Source organism: Mus pahari, chromosome 3 (assembly GCF_900095145.1).
Source record: "Mus pahari chromosome 3, PAHARI_EIJ_v1.1, whole genome shotgun sequence".
In the NCBI taxonomy this organism is placed as follows: domain Eukaryota; kingdom Metazoa; phylum Chordata; class Mammalia; order Rodentia; family Muridae; genus Mus; species Mus pahari.
The window spans coordinates 9,900,868-9,918,995 of record NC_034592.1 but is presented as its reverse complement, the minus strand read 5'-3'; the positions used below and the strand labels follow the sequence as shown (position 1 = coordinate 9,918,995).

At 41.0% G+C, this 18,128-nt stretch overlaps 1 protein-coding gene across 1 annotated transcript in view; it reads right to left on the bottom strand.

Annotated features, from left to right (window-relative positions):
- The window catches only part of Apbb1ip (amyloid beta precursor protein binding family B member 1 interacting protein), a 94,387-nt gene extending 76,540 nt beyond the window's left edge, over window positions 1-17,847 (bottom strand). Inside the window, exon 1 of the mRNA XM_021195186.2 lies at window positions 17,445-17,847. The gene's annotated coding sequence lies outside the window, so the exon portion shown is untranslated. The remainder of the gene's footprint in view (window positions 1-17,444) is intronic.
- Window positions 17,848-18,128: the final 281 nt, after the last annotated feature.

The window sequence follows — 18,128 nt, the reverse complement described above, 5'->3', positions numbered from 1 at the left end:
CACAAGTAACCAGTACCCAGAAAGCTTGGGACCTCACAACAGATACTAATTCAATCAATCAACTTGTCAATCGATCACAGTCAAGAAAAGCAGAAAGAGAAATGTCTACATCCCGGGAAGATGTGCTTAGCACCTTAATGCTCATTTCTGACAGATGGTTTGTTGGCTTCGGCAGATAGCACTCAACGAGAGTTGAGAGTCTGACCACCTTCCAATCTGAAAGGAAGAGCTGCCTGTCTACACATTTGCATGATCATCTGGAGAGCCCTGGGGCTCGACTCCTAGTCAAGAAGATGACTAGCTACAGCCACTGAGAAAATCCAAGCAGCTTTCTGTATTATCTTAGTCCTTCTATTGAAATGAAGTAACAACCAAAGATCATCAAGTATTTGAGGAAAAATAAGAAGATAGGAAGGAAGCCTGGAAACCAGAGTACTGATCCTTGAGTAAACAAAGCAGACAAAATACACTGTTAGAAAATTCTAACTCATAACCAAGGGACTGTTGGTAATTGGTTGTGTTAAGAGTCAGTTTTCTTCAGGGGTATGGTCCCTGCTAGATTGCCCACGTCCAGTGGTTGTTTCCATATCCCTGCATATCAGGGCAACACACACTGAGTTATGGGAGGAGGAGGAGGAGGAGGAGGAGGAGGAGGAGGAGGAAGAGGTAAAGTTGGGAGAGGAATGGGGGCAGAGGAAATAGGAAGGGTGAATAAGGTCAAAATATATCCTATGAAATTCTTAAATAAATCTTTAAAATCTAACTCTAAAAAACTCCAATGTCCCTTTTGGAGAGACTGAACATGACATGACAAGAGTTGTTATTTTGAAAAGCAGTCTGAAAATTAAAAGCAGCCTCTTGATATTACTTATGAGCATCATGAATAAAATAAATGGCTTTGAGGATGGCTCAGCTGGTAAAGCGCTTGCCATATAAGCACAAGTCCTAAGTTCAGATTTCCAGAGCCCACATTAAGGCTGTGGCGGCACTGCCTGCAGCTCCAGTGCTGGACAGAAGCCAGCCCACCAATCCAGCTGAATAAGTTGGTTCCTGGCTCAGACACCCTGTCTCAAAACGTAAGGTGGGGAGCAGTTGAGTAAGACACCAGACACTGGTTTCTGGTTTCTGTACACATGTGCACCTGCACACAGATATGAAAATGAACACACACTCATATATTCCACACACATGTACATACCATACACATACATACAAATTACAGAAGCTAAAAAAAAGCAGTTAGTACTATCATAACAAGTAGGTGGTCATGACTGTACATTTCTCGGTGAGGGTCGCTGAGGCTGGGTTACTGTGAACTATCTTCCAGGGACTAGATTCAGAGACAAATGACTAGTTGGTACCAATACAGATATTTAGCATAAAGTGGAGTTTCTTTACCCATATTATAATAGTATGTGCTATTATTGATGAATATAGGGATAGCTGATTGGTGTGAAATATATTAGAATAATCCACTAAATTAGAATATTAAAAGACTCTGGTAGCAGTAGTGCAACCTTAATTTGAGTATGTAAGAAGCAAAGGTAGGAGGATTGGGAGTTTAAGGTCAATCTTGACTATGTATGGATTTTAAAGGCAGTTCGGGCTACATGAAACTCTGTCTCAAAAGCCAAAACCAAATCAAAATAGTATACGGTGATTCAATATATGATCACCTTGATGTTTAAATGGACTGGGTGATGAAATAATCAATAGCTATTGCTGATTTTAAAAATCCTCTTAGTAAGGTTGAAATGGCTGCTATTTTTTCTAACTCAATAAAAGGTATTTACCAGAAACTAATGGCAATCACCTTTCTGAGTGTGTGTGTGTGTGTGTGTGTGTTTTCTAGATTGTAAAAGAGTTCACACACACACAAACACACACATACACACACACAGGAGTAGGGGAGGATATTACAATTTAGTCATAGTGCAATTCAAAGGAAGTTTTGGAGAAGAAAAGATAATGAAATTTGAACAGTAACAGTATAGGACCAAAATAGAGAATGGGATACAAGAGAATGCAAAAACTTATTCAAGGACATCAAAGAAGCCAGAGCTTCACACTTTTACCAGAATTTGAATCAGAAAATAAAAGACAATTTTAATAGATAATTTTAATTTAGGGGTAGCATATTGTAGATTTTATTTCTAATTTTATCCCTAACACTTTGCTTTAGTATAACAACTTTCAATGACATCTAGATCTAATTGAGACAGTTAATGTAGGTTATACTAACACACACACACACACACACACACACACTCACACACACACACACACACACACACACACACACACACACACACATATATATATATTAGATTCTTTTTAAAAAAGATTTATTTATTTATTATATGTAAGTACACTGTAGCTGTCTTCAGACACCCCAGAAGAAGGCATCAGATCTCATTACGGATGGCTGTGAGTCACCATGTGGTTGCTGGGATTTGAACTCATGACCTTCAGAAGAGCAGTCAGCGCTCTTAACCGCTGAGCCATCTCTCCAGCCCTATACTAACCTATATTACAATAAACATATAACCTACATAATAATAAAACCTACAATACAGTTTTGATTTTTTATGGATGCTAAGAGGAAATGAACTGGGAGGTATGCATGGTTAATTGTTTTTAATCAAGTGTTCATGGACCATTCCAGATAAAATCTCAGTATAAATGTCAGATGACAATCCACTAAATCCTTGAACCTTTGGTTCTGTTTATCTTCCTTTTTGCCGATGGGGGCTGTCTTGACAACGGCTTAGCAAAAACATTTGTTTCACAAATATTAGTAATGATGCAGCTTTAACCGCATTCTAAAGTCAATGTGCCAACAAGTTTGCTCTTTTAAAATATAGTTAATTTAGCTGTGATCTGGAGGGTGTTTGGGGTAAGCCTTCCTTGTTTTATGCTACAGTTATTTCTGTTCTCTAGCATTGTTGCAGTGTGAGGGTATAATATCTTTTTAAGACAGGGTTTCTAGCCCTGGCTCTCCTGGAACTCACTTTGTAGACCAGGGTGGCCTTCAGCTCAGAAATCCCCCTGCCTCTGCCTCCCGAGTGCTGGGATTAAAGCACCACCACCAGGCAAGGGTACAATATCTTAGTCATCTAAGGTTCCTTCTCTAGATGCACTCTTAAGCCTGCAATTACACTTCCTACGTACTGGGCATTTCTAGGAGGGCATCCCAGGAGGGGCTCAGATGTAACATGGCTACCAGCTTCTTCACCCACCCACACAGAATTCCCCTGGCTTGTGGTCTAGCAAGATACAAGCCTGAGGTTATCTTGGGAGCTGAAGAGAAAGTCAGAAAGCGGATCCGAGACAGGAGGTTATACTGGGGTGCAGGAAGCAGCTGAGACAAAGGAAGAAAAGGTTCTGAGAACAAACACTAGCAGGCTGACTCCACAGTTCTGCCTGTCTCCAATCATTAGGCAGAGGACTGTCAGCTGAGCTGCAGGCCAGAACCACATACACAGGAGCATCCCTTTCCCCAGACAGCCTCTTCAACCCCTAAAATAAAAGACATATATCACACCATTATCTTTATTTATCTTGACTAAATAAAGACCCAAGCACTTCTTTTAAGAATTTTTACCTACTCTTGAGATAGCTAATTTGTCTTGTCAATCGAGCCTTCCCAGTCTTGTCCCACTCCTTCCCTTCTTGGTCCAGGTCCTCTTCACACATCACCATGACTCCTTCATCAGTATATTATTTGTCTCCATACCTACAGACTCCCCCTCTTGAATCAGCTAGATGGACACTACAGAGTTCTTCGTGTTATCTCTACCAACCGAGGGATTTACTCTGAAACTTTTCAATGTGGTTTTAAAATTCCTCTTTTGTCTAATCTTTATTAACCTCTTCAGTGCCACCTTTCAAATGTCCATCCTGCCCTCTCCATAAATTCTACCATTAATAACCAGCATTAAAATATCATCCCCCAACTCCTTGAATGTACTGAGCCTAGGCACAGATTGCTTCTGAAGCCTTTCATCTTCTCCGCGGTTCCTTGAATACAGAGGAAAAAAGAAAATTCATCTATTAAGAGTGTACATGTCAATGGATTTTTGCATAGTTGCAGGTTGTGCAACTACCATCATAATCTAATTTTGGAACACTTTCTTCTCCTTTAAAAGAGACTCTGCCCATTCACCTGACTCAGCTCGAGTCCTCAGCAGCCACCCAGCTACTTTCTCTTGATAGAAAGTTTGTGCACTCTGGGTTTTTCATACACACATGGAATCATACAGTATTTGTCCTCTTGTATCTAGCTTCTTGCACTCAGCATAATGTATTCAAAGTCCATCCAAATTATAATATGCATTGGAAGCATATTTCTTTTACATCAATTATGGCTATTTAGATGATCCTTATTTCTCCAGGGCCTCATCAGCATCTACCATGTCTTCTGTCTTTTGAGTACAGCTGTCCTCATGGGTGTGACGTCTCTCACTGCTTTTGAGCTGCATTTCTCTTATGATGTTGAACATATTTCCATGTACTTAAATTGGCATCCCCCACCACTTTTCTTTCTTTGGAGAAATAGCAATTAACACCTTTTGTCCAGTTTTAAAGTAGATTATGTTTTTATTTTTACATTACAAGATTTCCTTAAATATTCTTGACAGTTGTCCCTTCTTAGAGATATGACCTGTGTTTTCTTTCATTCTCTACATGGTCTTCCTGCCTTTTTGAAGACACTGTAGCACAAACGATTTTAATTAGGTCAGAGACCAAATGATATAATTCTCTTTTGCTGCTTATGGTTTGGGAATTTTATTGTAAGTAATTATTGTTTCATTTAATGTCATAAAAATCTAATCCCATGCTTTTGCTACGGGTTTTAATAGGCTTCTTTTGTAATTAAAATTACAGAAATTAAAATGGATCTAAAGCTCCTTTGCTTAGTCAAATGACTCATTTTAAGTTGATTTTTATAGAAAATAAGTTTTTTTTAAATGAATACTACTGAAAGCAGAGATAGTTTTTTGTTTGTTTGTTTGTTTGTTTGTTTGTTTTAAGACAAGATCTTTGTATGGCCCAGGCTAGCCTGGAAATCACTCACTACGCAATCCAGGCTGATCCTCCTCCATCTCTTTCCCCAATGTGATAACTTACAATGTGATCTCTATACACATTCAATAAAATACTTATTGAATGATTTGTGCAAGTATTTGTATCAGTGAGCTAGTATCTGTGATCAACAGAACTGACAGCAATAGGTTATGACAGAACTACAATCCACATATACACAGGCATGCACACACAGGAACACACACTCATGCCCCCAAATGTACACACACACACACACACACACATACACACACACACACACACACACATACACACACACACACACACACAAGTATGCACACACAGGAACATACACTCATGCACCCAAATGCGCACACACACACACACACACACACAAGTATGCACACACAGGAACACACACTCATGCACCCAAATGTACACACACACATACATACACACACACACACACACACACGTATGTACACACACGTATGCACACACATGTCCATACACAGATCTCCAAGATGCACAGAGCCCTGAGTTTTACTCCTAGCACTGGAAACAGCAGCGGAAGCAGCAGCAGCAGTATCAACAAAACACCTACATTCCCAAATAGCTGAATCAGCAGATACAGAAAGAAACACAAATTCTAGAAGTTACGCATTTCATGTTTCACAAAACTTAACATGCAACTTTCATACTTTAAATAGAAAGTACCAACACAGGTAATTATTGTGGATATCATGCTCATAGTAAGCAAATATATGGCCTATATTTTCATTTCAGTTAGGTAAGTAAGCAGTGGACTGGTTTCTCTGCATCTCCTCATTTGACTATTAGTAAAACTTTTAAAGCACTCTATCACTCAGCTCATTGTATCAGCACATTCCTAAGTAGCACGAATAAAACTCTGCAGCAGAGATGCCAGCCAAAAATGAAATAATTCTCTTGTGGTATCAATTGTGGAGAGATTGCTTGGTTCTTCAAGGTCAGCATTTACCAGGGACAAACTGTCCTTTGAGGCCTTTCTCTGGGATGATCATAATTGACAGAGGCCAGGTCAGTAGGCAATTTGAACACTGAAGGTCAGAAGGAGGAGGCAACCACTAGCTCCATCAAATGTACATCAGCCTCAGAAAGGCAAACTGATGGTGAAACCCAGGAAGGGAGAGACTAGTGTTTCCTGCCAGCCCCACCACATGGGTATAGCAGGGCAGCCCTGCCTCAGTCCAAATAGGTCAACTTCACATCTCCCAAGCTGGCTAGAAGACATGCTCAGAGAAACCCTAGGATGAACTCATCCACAATCTATCCCCAGCACATTGCTCCAAATTCACTCCATCTTTCTCCTCCCACTAAACATCAGCTTACAGGAAAGTATCCCAGAGGAGATGCATTCTAAGAGCCACAGTGGGTACCTGAGGTTGTGACAAGCAGATCCCTTTTCATACTTCTGATACTTTACCCACTGAGCCACCTCACTGGCCCCATTGTGCTGTTTTGTTTTGACATTTCTGCAATGGAAACGCACCATGAATATATCTGACTCCCTGTGGGACCTTGTGTGTGACACAAATACTTCACTCTCTGGACAACCCTGCCTTCATATACATGTCAAAGGGTAAGAGCTACAAAGTGGGTACAGTTTAACTTGGTCCAAGCTTTTTATTTCATAATTGAAAATCAAGTTGGGAAGATTAATAACTTAGAAGTTTCATTATTTATTTACTCCATAGGGCTTGATAAAGGATTTAAAGATACATAACAAGAGAATAGAAAATAGAATATGATTTACACAGTAGCTAAACTTACCCACAGATGTTGTTGAGGGTATCAAAGTCCCAAAAGTAGAAGAAAATGGTTACAACGATCAAAGCAGTCTCAGATCAGTTATTTTAAGAAAATTATTGAGTTCCCATTGTTGGTAGAGAACAACTCTTCAACTCACTAAATTCTGAGAAAGTAAGTAACAGGCTCCCAGCCTGATTTCTTTCCTCTGTGCCTTCCAAAGTAGTTTAACGCTGCATGTGAGAAAGATCATTTAAAATAAACCCCATTCTCATTTCTAAACAAAGCTATTTAGAAGTTGTTGCTAGGTTATCAGCTGTACCGTTTGACATTCTTGTTTAGCTTGTTATGACTTTAATATACCCTGTCTTATCACTTCAACCAGACTTTGCTCTAAGAGAGCAAGAAATTAACTTTGCACCTATAGGTGACTGTCCTTATTGGATTGGCTTACCAGTTGAAGATTTCACCAAGCTTGAGAAAATACTTATTAAAAAATTGTGTTTACAATGAAATCAACTGGAATTGAACTGGAGGCTCCCTACTGCTAGTGAGCATGCTTAGTGTTGGAGGGTGCTAGGCAAGGTGTTAGGAGAGGAGAGTCATCTACAATTTGACCAGTGGGAAGTCCTGAGGCTACAATACTGACTTTCCAGACAAGATATGCCCAGTGTAACAGTGGCATGACTGTTCTGGGTGTAACCAATTGCTTGCTGCATGGATCTGGAGCCCACTTCCATGAGAGGTAACATATGCCTGGTACTGTAAATGCACTCAAAAGCTGATGGCCAGAGACGTCACAGGTTATACGGGGAAACTGTAATTGCTGATTTGCTAAATAGGTATGTTGTTAAACTACTTTCTAAATAGTCACGTTTATATTCATAGACTAGCACAGAATCTTAGTCTTAACAGAGAAGCCTTGTTTGGCAGTGAGCACTGATCAAAGCAGACTTGTAAACCAGCAAAGTGCTGAGAATAAGGATACTGAATACTCAGACTTAAAATGGAGCAGCCATGTCACTTACTCTTAGGCCCAGGCGATATCATGGAAGAGGGAGTGATGGGCAGACTATAAGACCTGGAGGATAGAGCAGAGCACTATGTGACATGGTCATTGCATCAAGAGCTCACGGAAGCTCTAGCCACTTGTACAAGACATGAAAGCAGCAGCAACTCTCTGGGAAGAAGGAGGCTTGGAGGAGTATGGGGTGGATAAAAGACAGTGATTGGAGGAGGATGGACTGACAATTCTGGAAACTTGGTTCCTTTAAAAACACAGAAATATTATAAAAATGTTTTGTTTTAATCCCAGACTGTCTGAAGCAGCTGACTATGGTTTGCCTCATGCTCTAGCAGAGCTGTGTTTTTGCCAGCTGCAGATAGTTCCTGCGAATGTGTGATGTTTTCAATTCTGGGGACTTTTCAGAGTGTATATAAATGCTAGGGTCCCAAGAGGTGGGTTGTTGGTTGTTCAGAAGGGTCGCTTGAGGTTTGTTGGTAGTCATGCTCAAAAAAGCAACAAAATGAAAGAAATTTAGATTCATGGACCCCTCTCTCTCTCTCTGTCTCTCTCTGTCTCTGTCTCTGTCTCTGTCTGTCTGTCTCTCTCTCCCACACACACACCTCTATTCTTCTTTCTCTCCTATCTAGTAATGGGGTGGGGGAACTGAAGGGATCAATGGTGGAGAAAAAAAACCACATAAAGTAGCAAAGACCAACTACAGGGGTTATAACAGTAGACAAGTCTGCACAAAATGAAAAACTAATAATTTTTTTTAGCATGTACAGGCTCCTTCTCCCTCCCCCCCCCCACTTCCCTCTCTCATTTGAGATAGAGTTTTGCTAATACATAGTTTGCGCTAGTTTCCAAGTCTCCATCGTCCTGCCTTTGTTTCTGAGTGCAGAGATTGCCACTATACACACCTAATACATACTCCCTTTTGTTATTACTCCCTAAGTAAATTAATGTCACTGTTATTCCTATAACAGCTATGTTTTAGTATAGATGTTAAAGAACTACAAGATGATCCAAAATACATGAAATAAAAATGTGTGTATATGTTCTGTGCAAATGGTACAAAAGGTAGAGGACTTGAATATCTGTGAATATTGATGTTCAATGGGATCCTGAAACTTGTCTCCCACAGAGTACACAGGTTTTCACTGCCATTGCTAAACACGGAGAGTGAAGTAAAAGAAAAGAAATGTTCTTATCTTCTACTTTGTGTCCTTTGGATGAAAGATGTGTTTCACAATTGAAAAGAATCTGAATAATACAGGGTTATTTCAAATATGGACACATACGGGAAAAATACTTGATTTATTTTTAGGGATTTCTAGGGGAATGCATTTTCATTTTGTTTTGTTCCAAAGGTTTCAAATAAGTTGGATGCTATTCCAAGTACTTCTGCTGAATATTCATACAGCTTATTTCAGTGCTGTGGTCTGGTCTGCATTTAAACAGGTTTAAATAACCCAATGTTGACCACTCTGTGTACTTACCATTTCCAACAGGAAGCTGCCAGTGTTTAGGCACCTGAGTGAATCTGGATGGAGATATTTGACAGCCAGCATGGGATCAGGGTGGCATACCCTCAAAGACTTGTGCTGTACTTTATCTCCTCCAGCTAAGCTTTGCTTCCTAACTGCACTAGAGGTCTCCAGATAGTACCACAGGTTGAGGCTAAGCATTCAAAACAGGAGCCTGGAGGGACAATTCAGATTTAAATGTCAAGACTTCTCTTGGAGGAGGCAATTAACATGGTATCCCATTCAAGTAAATACAGTTTGGTTATAATTTAGAAGGAAACTAAAAATATGTGTGCGTTTAGTACCAGATATTATTTTATTATCCCTGTTTTAGTTTTTTATTATTATGTTCTCCTTCCAACACACACACACCCCTAAGGCCATAATAATATACCTACATCCCACATGTCCACACTTCCTGAGCATTTGTAAGTAGAGTTTCTAGGACAGAGGCTCCATTATCTGAACAGTAGAGAACCATGCTGTCCACACTCCAAGACTTTTTAAAGCTATACCATAGATGTCTCCAGCTCTGTACCCCAAATCTTCTGACTCTGACTCTGCCTGAGAGGGGAGTGCATTTGGGGGTTAGAAAGCCACTGCAAGTGAATAGCTTCTGTTATTGCTGTTATGCTTGTGAACTAGCAGGTGAACCAAAAGGAAAACAAAATAAAAGTTGACAACCAGTGTTGCCTAGGGCAACAGATCACATTGGGCCGGATGTGGGTTTTAGGGCAGCATGCTCTGCTGTTAATTTCTAGTTATTTTTCTGTTCCTGTCACTTTTAGGCAGAATACATAAAATAAGCATGCAGAGGAGAGGAAGCATAATAAGAAAACACATTTGAGCTTGTCTTTGTTGCTAGAGTACTAATTAAACAAAACCCAGCATGGTGGTGCACACATTTAATTCCAGAACTGGGGAGGCAGAGGTTTGAGTTTGAGCCCAGCTTGATCTACAGAGCTAGTTCCTGAACATCCAGGGCTACAGACATAAATCACGTGAGATTTAAATATGACTTCAAGTCAGGTGCTAGGGATAAAACCAAAGCAAACAGTCTTTCCTTCCCTCTCCTTTAGCTGACTTCAGAATTCACCTAATACACCCTTTACTCATCCGCTTTTATCTCAAGCTGCTCTGTCCAGTTACTCAGAGACCATGAAGCTACTTGACACTTGAGTTGTGGCTGAACAGACATGTGCTGTGCACACAACTCCCCAAAGTATCTTGGAAACTGTATGAAAAAAGAAATAATTTCCTCTCATTTTAAATTTGCTATACTTTAAAATAGTGAGCATCTATTAGAGATAGTTGTGGATATTTCATCAAATATGTGATTGGAATCAATGCAAAATTATGTTTGTTAGACTTTTTATGTGGCTTCTACAAAATTCAAAGTTCCATGTATGATCTGCATTGCATTTTATGACTAGGTTTTTTTGATTGCCTCTGCCTTTTACTCTAACATGGTTGGGCATGGAGAACACATCACATGGGTACAGTTTGAATATTACTCATAACTGCTCCATTCCTCTCCATATATCTTATGCTCCAGCTCTGCCACACTGTCCCATGTGTCTGGTGTCTGAAGTTCTTCCACTGATCCACCTGAACATTCCTTTATCCTTCAAAGCACACCGAGGTCATTCCCACACACTGCCCCTTCTATCATTTCTTTACTTCATGAGTTTTGCACCTATCAGTGTGCATAATACATTATCACATGTTTATCTGTAGGCCACATCTTCCCATTAGGCTGCAATCTTTTGGGCACAAGGGACCATTTCTTATCTTATACCTTGTCACACTGGTACATAGTTGACCCTCAAAAGATAAAAAATACTTGAAATAGGGAGGAAAATGAAGTTCTTGCTATATTACATTGAGAAAACTTAATCTAACTAAAACATATGTTAGGTATCAGCCCCAACTCCATAAAGGAATCATGAGGATATGACCTCTTAGGGTTTCCTCTCTGTCCAGTATTCACTGTGCTACACTTCCTTTACACACACTCACAGCACACAGGACTTCATTTCTGCTTGGTTTTTACAATACGGGAAATATATAAGCCACAAAATTCTAAATACACCAAGAGTGAATCTTGGTTGGCTGACTCCAATTATTTATGGAACTGAATTGGAAGGAGAGCAATAAGAGACAGGGCTGGGGTAATCCCTCAGAGGTACCATCCTTAACCCCAGGAAGCCACTATGCCCAAACGAAAATAACACTGCATCCCAAGCTTAATTGGTTCCTGGGTGTAACTGCCACTTGTGAATGCTAATGGCAGAGATAAGGCACCTGTTAATAGCACAAATACAGTTGTCCTAGATAAACTCAGTCAGAAAAGCAGTTATGAAACACAGTATGAAATAAGTAGAAAATATTTTATGGGATCTCCTTCATCCTGTCACATCTGCAAAATTTGTTCTTTTGAGATGAAAGTCTAAGGGTTGAGGACTGTACCTTTGTTGTAGAGAACTACCTATGGCAGTGGTCCTCAACATTCCTAAGGCTGTGACCCCTTAAGTCAGTTCTTTGTGTTGGCCCTCAACCATAAAATTATTTCATTGATACTTCCTAACTGTGATTTTGCTACTCTTGGGAATCATACTGTAAACAGTTTTGGAGATAGAGGTTTGCCAAAGGGGTCATGACCTACAACTCTATGTCATTCTAGCCAACGGTTCTTAGTGGCATTCTGCCAGCCCTATCACTTCACAATGACACACCTTGATACCTGCTACTAAACTAAGTTCAATGTTAGTTATCTCAGGCTCCACTTGAACTGCTTCCTAACTTTCAGCTTTTTTTTCTTTTTTTATTAGATATTTTATTTACATTTCAAATTTTATCCCCTTTCCTAATTTCCCCTCTGAAAACCCCCTATCCCACCCCCCTCCCACTGCTCACTAATCCACCCACTCCTGCTTCCCTGTCCTGGCATTCCCCTATACTGAGTCATCAAGCCTTCACAAGATCAAGGGCCTCTCCTCTCAATGATGTCCCACAAGGCCATCCTCTGCTACACATGTGGCTGAAGCCTTGAGTCCCTCCATGTGTACTCCTTGGTTGGTGGTTTAGTCCCTGGGAACTCTGGGAGTACTGGTTAGTTCATATTGTTGTTTCTCCTATGGAGCTGCAAACACCTTCAGCTCTTTGGGTCCTTTCTCTACCTCCTTCACTGGGGACCCTGTGCTCTGTCCAATGGATGTCTGTGAGCATCCACTTCTGTATTTGTCAGACACTGGCAGAGCCTCTCAGGAGACAGATATATCAGGCTCCTGTCAGCAAGAACTTTCAGCTTTTAAACACCTTACCATTGTCCCTGATATTTTCAGTAGCTTCTAGGGGAGCTGCATACTGAGAAAGCATCTTTTTATTCCAAATCTAGCCTCAGATTTTGAAAACAAAAACTCTTTCATCTCTGGGCACAATAAGCTTTTGTGTTGGGGAAGGGCCTCATCCAGTCTCCCTGGGGACCATGTTTCTATGCTGCAGTTGTAGAAGTCCCTCACTGCACAGTATATCACTGACCAACACTGTATGTGTGAATACAGGGCTCCTTAATTTTCATTTCTTCCTTTCACACATGTTAAAGACAATTGCAGTTATCTTGATTATCCAGAAGTGAGACAGTGCTGATTAACTGTGTTCTTAAGTTAGCTAGATTAGGATGGTTTAAGTCTTTGGGATCCCCCAAGTTTGTCTTGTTGTTTGTCTTGTTTAGGTAAGGCTCTCAGTTTGAGCAATTCCAGGTCCAGGAGTTTAGCCCAACTCTATATTAATTCTAGGGTGAGTTTTATGAGGTTCCTTTTATATTATTGCTTGTGCTTTCAACCCTGACAGAAGACTGGAGTAATAGGGAATGTGAAACATCTAGGAGACTTTTAAGTAGTTTAAAATATTTTGGGAAAAAGAGGATGTGAATTCTGGATTGTTATCTGATTGTACTGATGATGACTAGCCTAATCAGGGAGTAAGTTCTGTAATGAATATGTGAGCACTCTTTTATTGGTAGTAGAAAATGCTTGGACCCATTCAGAGAAGGTATCAATGACAAATACAAGCACACACACACACACACACACACACACACACACACACAGAGAGAGAGAGAGAGAGAGAGAGAGAGAGAGAGAGAGGCATACAGGCATGCATATATTTTTGTTTGGTTGGTTTTGGTTTTTTTTTTTTTTTTTGGTAACTATCATTGTCTGTTGAGGCTTTATGGATCTGTCAGTCTCAGAAATGGATAATACTGTTTTATCCATAATTTTGTAGGATGGAAATTAGGGTCCGATTAGATAGATGAAACAAAGGGTATTTGTGTGAGAAAACTTGGGTGAGGGGACAAGAGGAGGGATGTGATAGGTAAGAAAAGAGAGAAAGGGCAGATTAAGGTCTGAGTGTGGGGGCTAGTTTGTCAGCACGTTCTGTTTTGAGAGAGAAGATGTATTTTTGTTGTTGTTTTTTTTTCATGGATTACTGCTGTATTGGAAAGAAAAAGGACAGAGTCAAAAGGTCCTGGACAGTGGAGAGATTGATGACTGGGGTCCCCTTTTGGGTGAGGAAGTCTCTTTTGCTCCACATTAGAATATTTAAATGAATTATTTTATATGCATATTTTGAGTATGAATATATATTAACAGAAAGATCTTTAGCCAGTATTAGTGCTTGTTTAAAGGCAGTGAGTTTGGCTTGTTGAGAAATGGTACCTATGGCCAGAAGGTTATCTTTAATGAAGGTGTATTGTGAGAGTTGGGGTGGCTCTGGACGATGGAATAACCTGAGGCTTAAGGAGGTTATTTTCGGTAGCCCCGTCTATAAACCAAGCTGGGGTTTGGGGGTCTGTAAGTGAGATGACTGAATCTTGCATGAAGGGATTGAGAGGATGGTTAGTATCTGTGCATGAATGTCAAGGAATTTGAGGCATGGGAGCAGTGTGAGCTGGAAGGGCAATGGCAGAGATGAAGATAGGGCATGGTTCCAAGGAAATATTAGGGTCAAGGGGACAGTCATGGAAGGTTTGGACCTAGGAGGGTGATGGAGTAAGATAGGCCTGCTGACTGAGATCTTGGAGAGAACGGCAGGAGTTGATAGTTATTAGGTTATGTGAGGGAATTTTGTTGACTTCTGAAAGGATCAAGTGTCACCTGGGTGACCATTCCTTTGTAACAAGAGTTAACTGTTTAGAATAGTAGTTCTCAACCTGTGGGTCTCGACCCCTTTGGGGCTGGACCAACTCTTTCATAGGGGTTGCATATCAGATATCACAAATATCAGATATTTACATTATGATTTTGAATAGCAAAATAGCTAGGAAGTAGCAATGAAAATAATTTTGTGGTCGGGAGAGGGGTCACCACAACATGAAGAACTGCAATAAAGAGTCACAACATCAGGAAGGTTGGGTTTAGACTGGTTTAGACTGATATGTGACAGGATCGTAGGCATCTCCTGCTCATGAGTAGGCAAAGGCTAGGAGGGTCTGGCCCTGGTTAGAATGGAGGGACAGAAAGGATTTGGAAGGATTGAGTAGGGATAAGGTGCATGCTTTAGCTAAGGCCCATTTCAGTGGTTGAGTGGGATTTGAGGAGGGAGCGAGGGGAGGCTCATCTGAAGAGCCCTTAGTAGCCTCATATAGGAGTTGGGCAATGAGGAAGAAATTGGGGATCTGGTATAAAACAAGTTGAAAAGACCTAACAGGAATCAGAACACCCTCTCAGTGACTGCTGTGAGAGAGTGCAGGGGTCCTTATTCCATTTGCTGTATAGTTTTATGTTAACCTGACAGCTATAGCCAGACATTTGAGTGGAGGGAACTTTGAGTAAGAAAATGCCCCCAGAAGACTGGGCTGCAGGCAAGCCTGTAGGGCATTTTCCTAATTAGTGATTGATGGGGGAGGGCTCAGTATGTTGTGGGTGGGGACACCCCTGGGCTGGTGGTCCTGGGTTTTATTATAATAAATAATAAAGCAGGCTGAGCTGCAATATACATTTTTTCTCACACACATAATTATCTAAAACTTTGCATAAAATTACCTTCCAATTATGTGCATAATGTCCATGCTTGTCTTATTTATTTTAGATTATTCCATTTTGAAAGTTCCTAAGATCACTTATGAGGTTCAATAATGTTGTAAATGTTATAGTTTGATAGACTACAGAGCACGAATTGGATTTATTCTAAAGAATTGTAGACTTGTTAAAAGGCTTATTTATCAAAATAGGTAAAATGAAATAGAAAAGGACTAGAAATAAATAGAAATAAAAAGCAACAATGCCATTTGAGAATTCAAAGTAGCACAACTCACACATTCATGGCAATGAACTTTATAAATTGCTTACTATATAATCTGAAAATATTTAGAGCTTTTTAAAAATCTATCGGTGACACACAGTGAAACTATAATGGAGAACAGGTATACACTCTCAGAATATAAAACTTCCAAGAGAATGTAGTGGATGCTGCAGAGCCTATTGAGTATGTGTAATTAATTACACATTTCAAAGTTACATTTCTCAAAAAATAGTAACTCAGGACGGTTGAAACACAATACAATGGAATGTTGGCAACTTATATAAGGACCAGAAATTATGTTGCTTTTTAAGAGGAATTTCTCAGAAACAAAACCCATCAAAAGTGTTTATTATTTCAGCTTATAACAAAGTCTGTTGGCATATTCTCCTTTTCCCTCTGGTATTGAATACAAGATTGAAGCAGCATGTGATCCACTGGATCCCTTCCCAGCACTGTTATTATCTCCATTCTTATATGGTATAATCTCATTTACTACCCGAGTTCCAGTGTGGTTAAAACAATGTAATTAAGTTCATCCCTGTCTAGCTACTATCCTATAGATGTAGAGCAACAACCAGAATCTACCAAGTACCAGAAAGGTCACAAATATTTATAAGAATGTAAAAGTTAAGCGCTAATAGTTTGAAGATGACATTACATTTGCTAGACTCTGAGTTCAGTGATCAGACAGGAAAAACACCACCTGGAAGGTCATTGCGTACAAGGGACTCTTTTCTTATCTTCTGCTATCTTGCTAGCCAGCATTTTTCTCCAGGCCCACGTGCTCCACGTGCTCCCGTTTTTTTTTTTTTTTTTTTTTAGGGACGCCCAGAAGGCAAAACTCCTGGTTTAGTCTGAAAGCCAAAGTTTCTTTTCTGAAGTTTCAGTTTGGAGTCCCAGATTTTAAAAAATGAGCAGTGGAGTGTGAGCTTGCTTTTGTTCACACCATATCACTGTTGTATGGAGGATAAACCCACAGGCTCTTTTCTGCTCTACTTTACTCGGAGTTCCTATCCTAAAACTACTCTTTGAACAGAGATGCTGAGACACTGGAGGAGAGCACATGTCACTCTGCACCTTGGTATGAAAGCTGAGAAATACATTGCCAAGGGGAATAAAGAGGTACACGTGGTAAAGTCTGAGCGAGGGGCCTGTACTGGGGGTTCTAGTGGTGGTGGTGGTGGTGGTATACAAGAGCATCCTTGTCTTTCAAGATATAAAGCATTTTCTGCATCTTCACTCCAAACTAAATTAGGAAACCCTTGTCTGGTATTCAAACTTATCCTTATCACATTTTTTTACAAGGAAAAGGAGACTGAGAGGGAAAGACAGTCTTCAAAAAGCAGAACTGCAGTTAAAGTTTTAAGTGAAGGGAAACACTTTGAGCTATGTGTCCTCAGACTCTCAAAAGTCTCCTCAGACTACCACTTAATGTGAGGTGCCCTAAAATGCCTCACGGGATGTTTTGTTTCAAGATTAGCTCAATTTAAGGTGGGGTCCCTGAGACCTGGTAGCATTTTTTTTTTAAGCAGAAAATCTGTTAAAACAAAACACAGGGGGGAGAAGAGGGAGCCCCAGACCAAGAGCACAAGAGGTGTCCAGGGGACCCGAAGCTTCCTGGCTGCGGGGAGTGGGGGTGGGGGTGGGAGGGGGGCGTTTTCACGTGGCTGGTGCGTGGACCTGTGCCAGTAGTCTCCCCCACCCCCAAAGGACACGCAGTGTGGGTAGCCTGAGTGCCCCAAACCCGTGTGCAGGACTAGGGTGCCGCTTACCTTGACTGCAGGGGGGGGGGTGCGAGGGGGGCTTGCAGAGATGCGAGGAGGCTGTGCGGAGATGCGCGGGGCTGAGCCGAGACGGGCCGGGTTGAGCTGAAGTGCACGGGAATGAGCAGAGATGAGTGGTTGGCGCCTCTGGGCAGGACGGGCCTCGAGGCAAGGACTTGGGCTCTGGGAGGAAGTGCTGTGAGCCCTGCCCACCCGGCGCAGACTCTAGGCTTTGCACGGAGGTGCTAGCTAGCAGAGCCCAGGAGGAGAAGCCCCGCCTAAAGGGCTCCGCAAGTTTAGCAAGTTTGGGTTGTTTTTTCCAAACCCTGTTCACCCCTGGAAGAAAACACTTCCTGCCCTAAGGGAAAGCCTTCTCTCACCTGTGTGGGTCTTTGTGTTCTTTGTAAGAGTCTGAGACTAATGCCCAGATGCTGGTCTGAAGGGTTAGTGCTCAAGGGGTGCACAGGACTAAAAGTCTCAGATTAGATGAGAAACTCCCTACAGGAGAGTTCACCAGTTAGTAACACCGGCAGGCAGTTAGTTCCCAACGAGATCAAAATATCAGCCTACATTGGTTACAACTTTGAGACTTGAGCGGAACAGATGTACAGATGGAATCGTCCACCCCAAAAGTTCCCCTTTCTACCCCACGAAACCGTCAAGCTCCCTGAACATCTGCGCAGCCTCCACTTC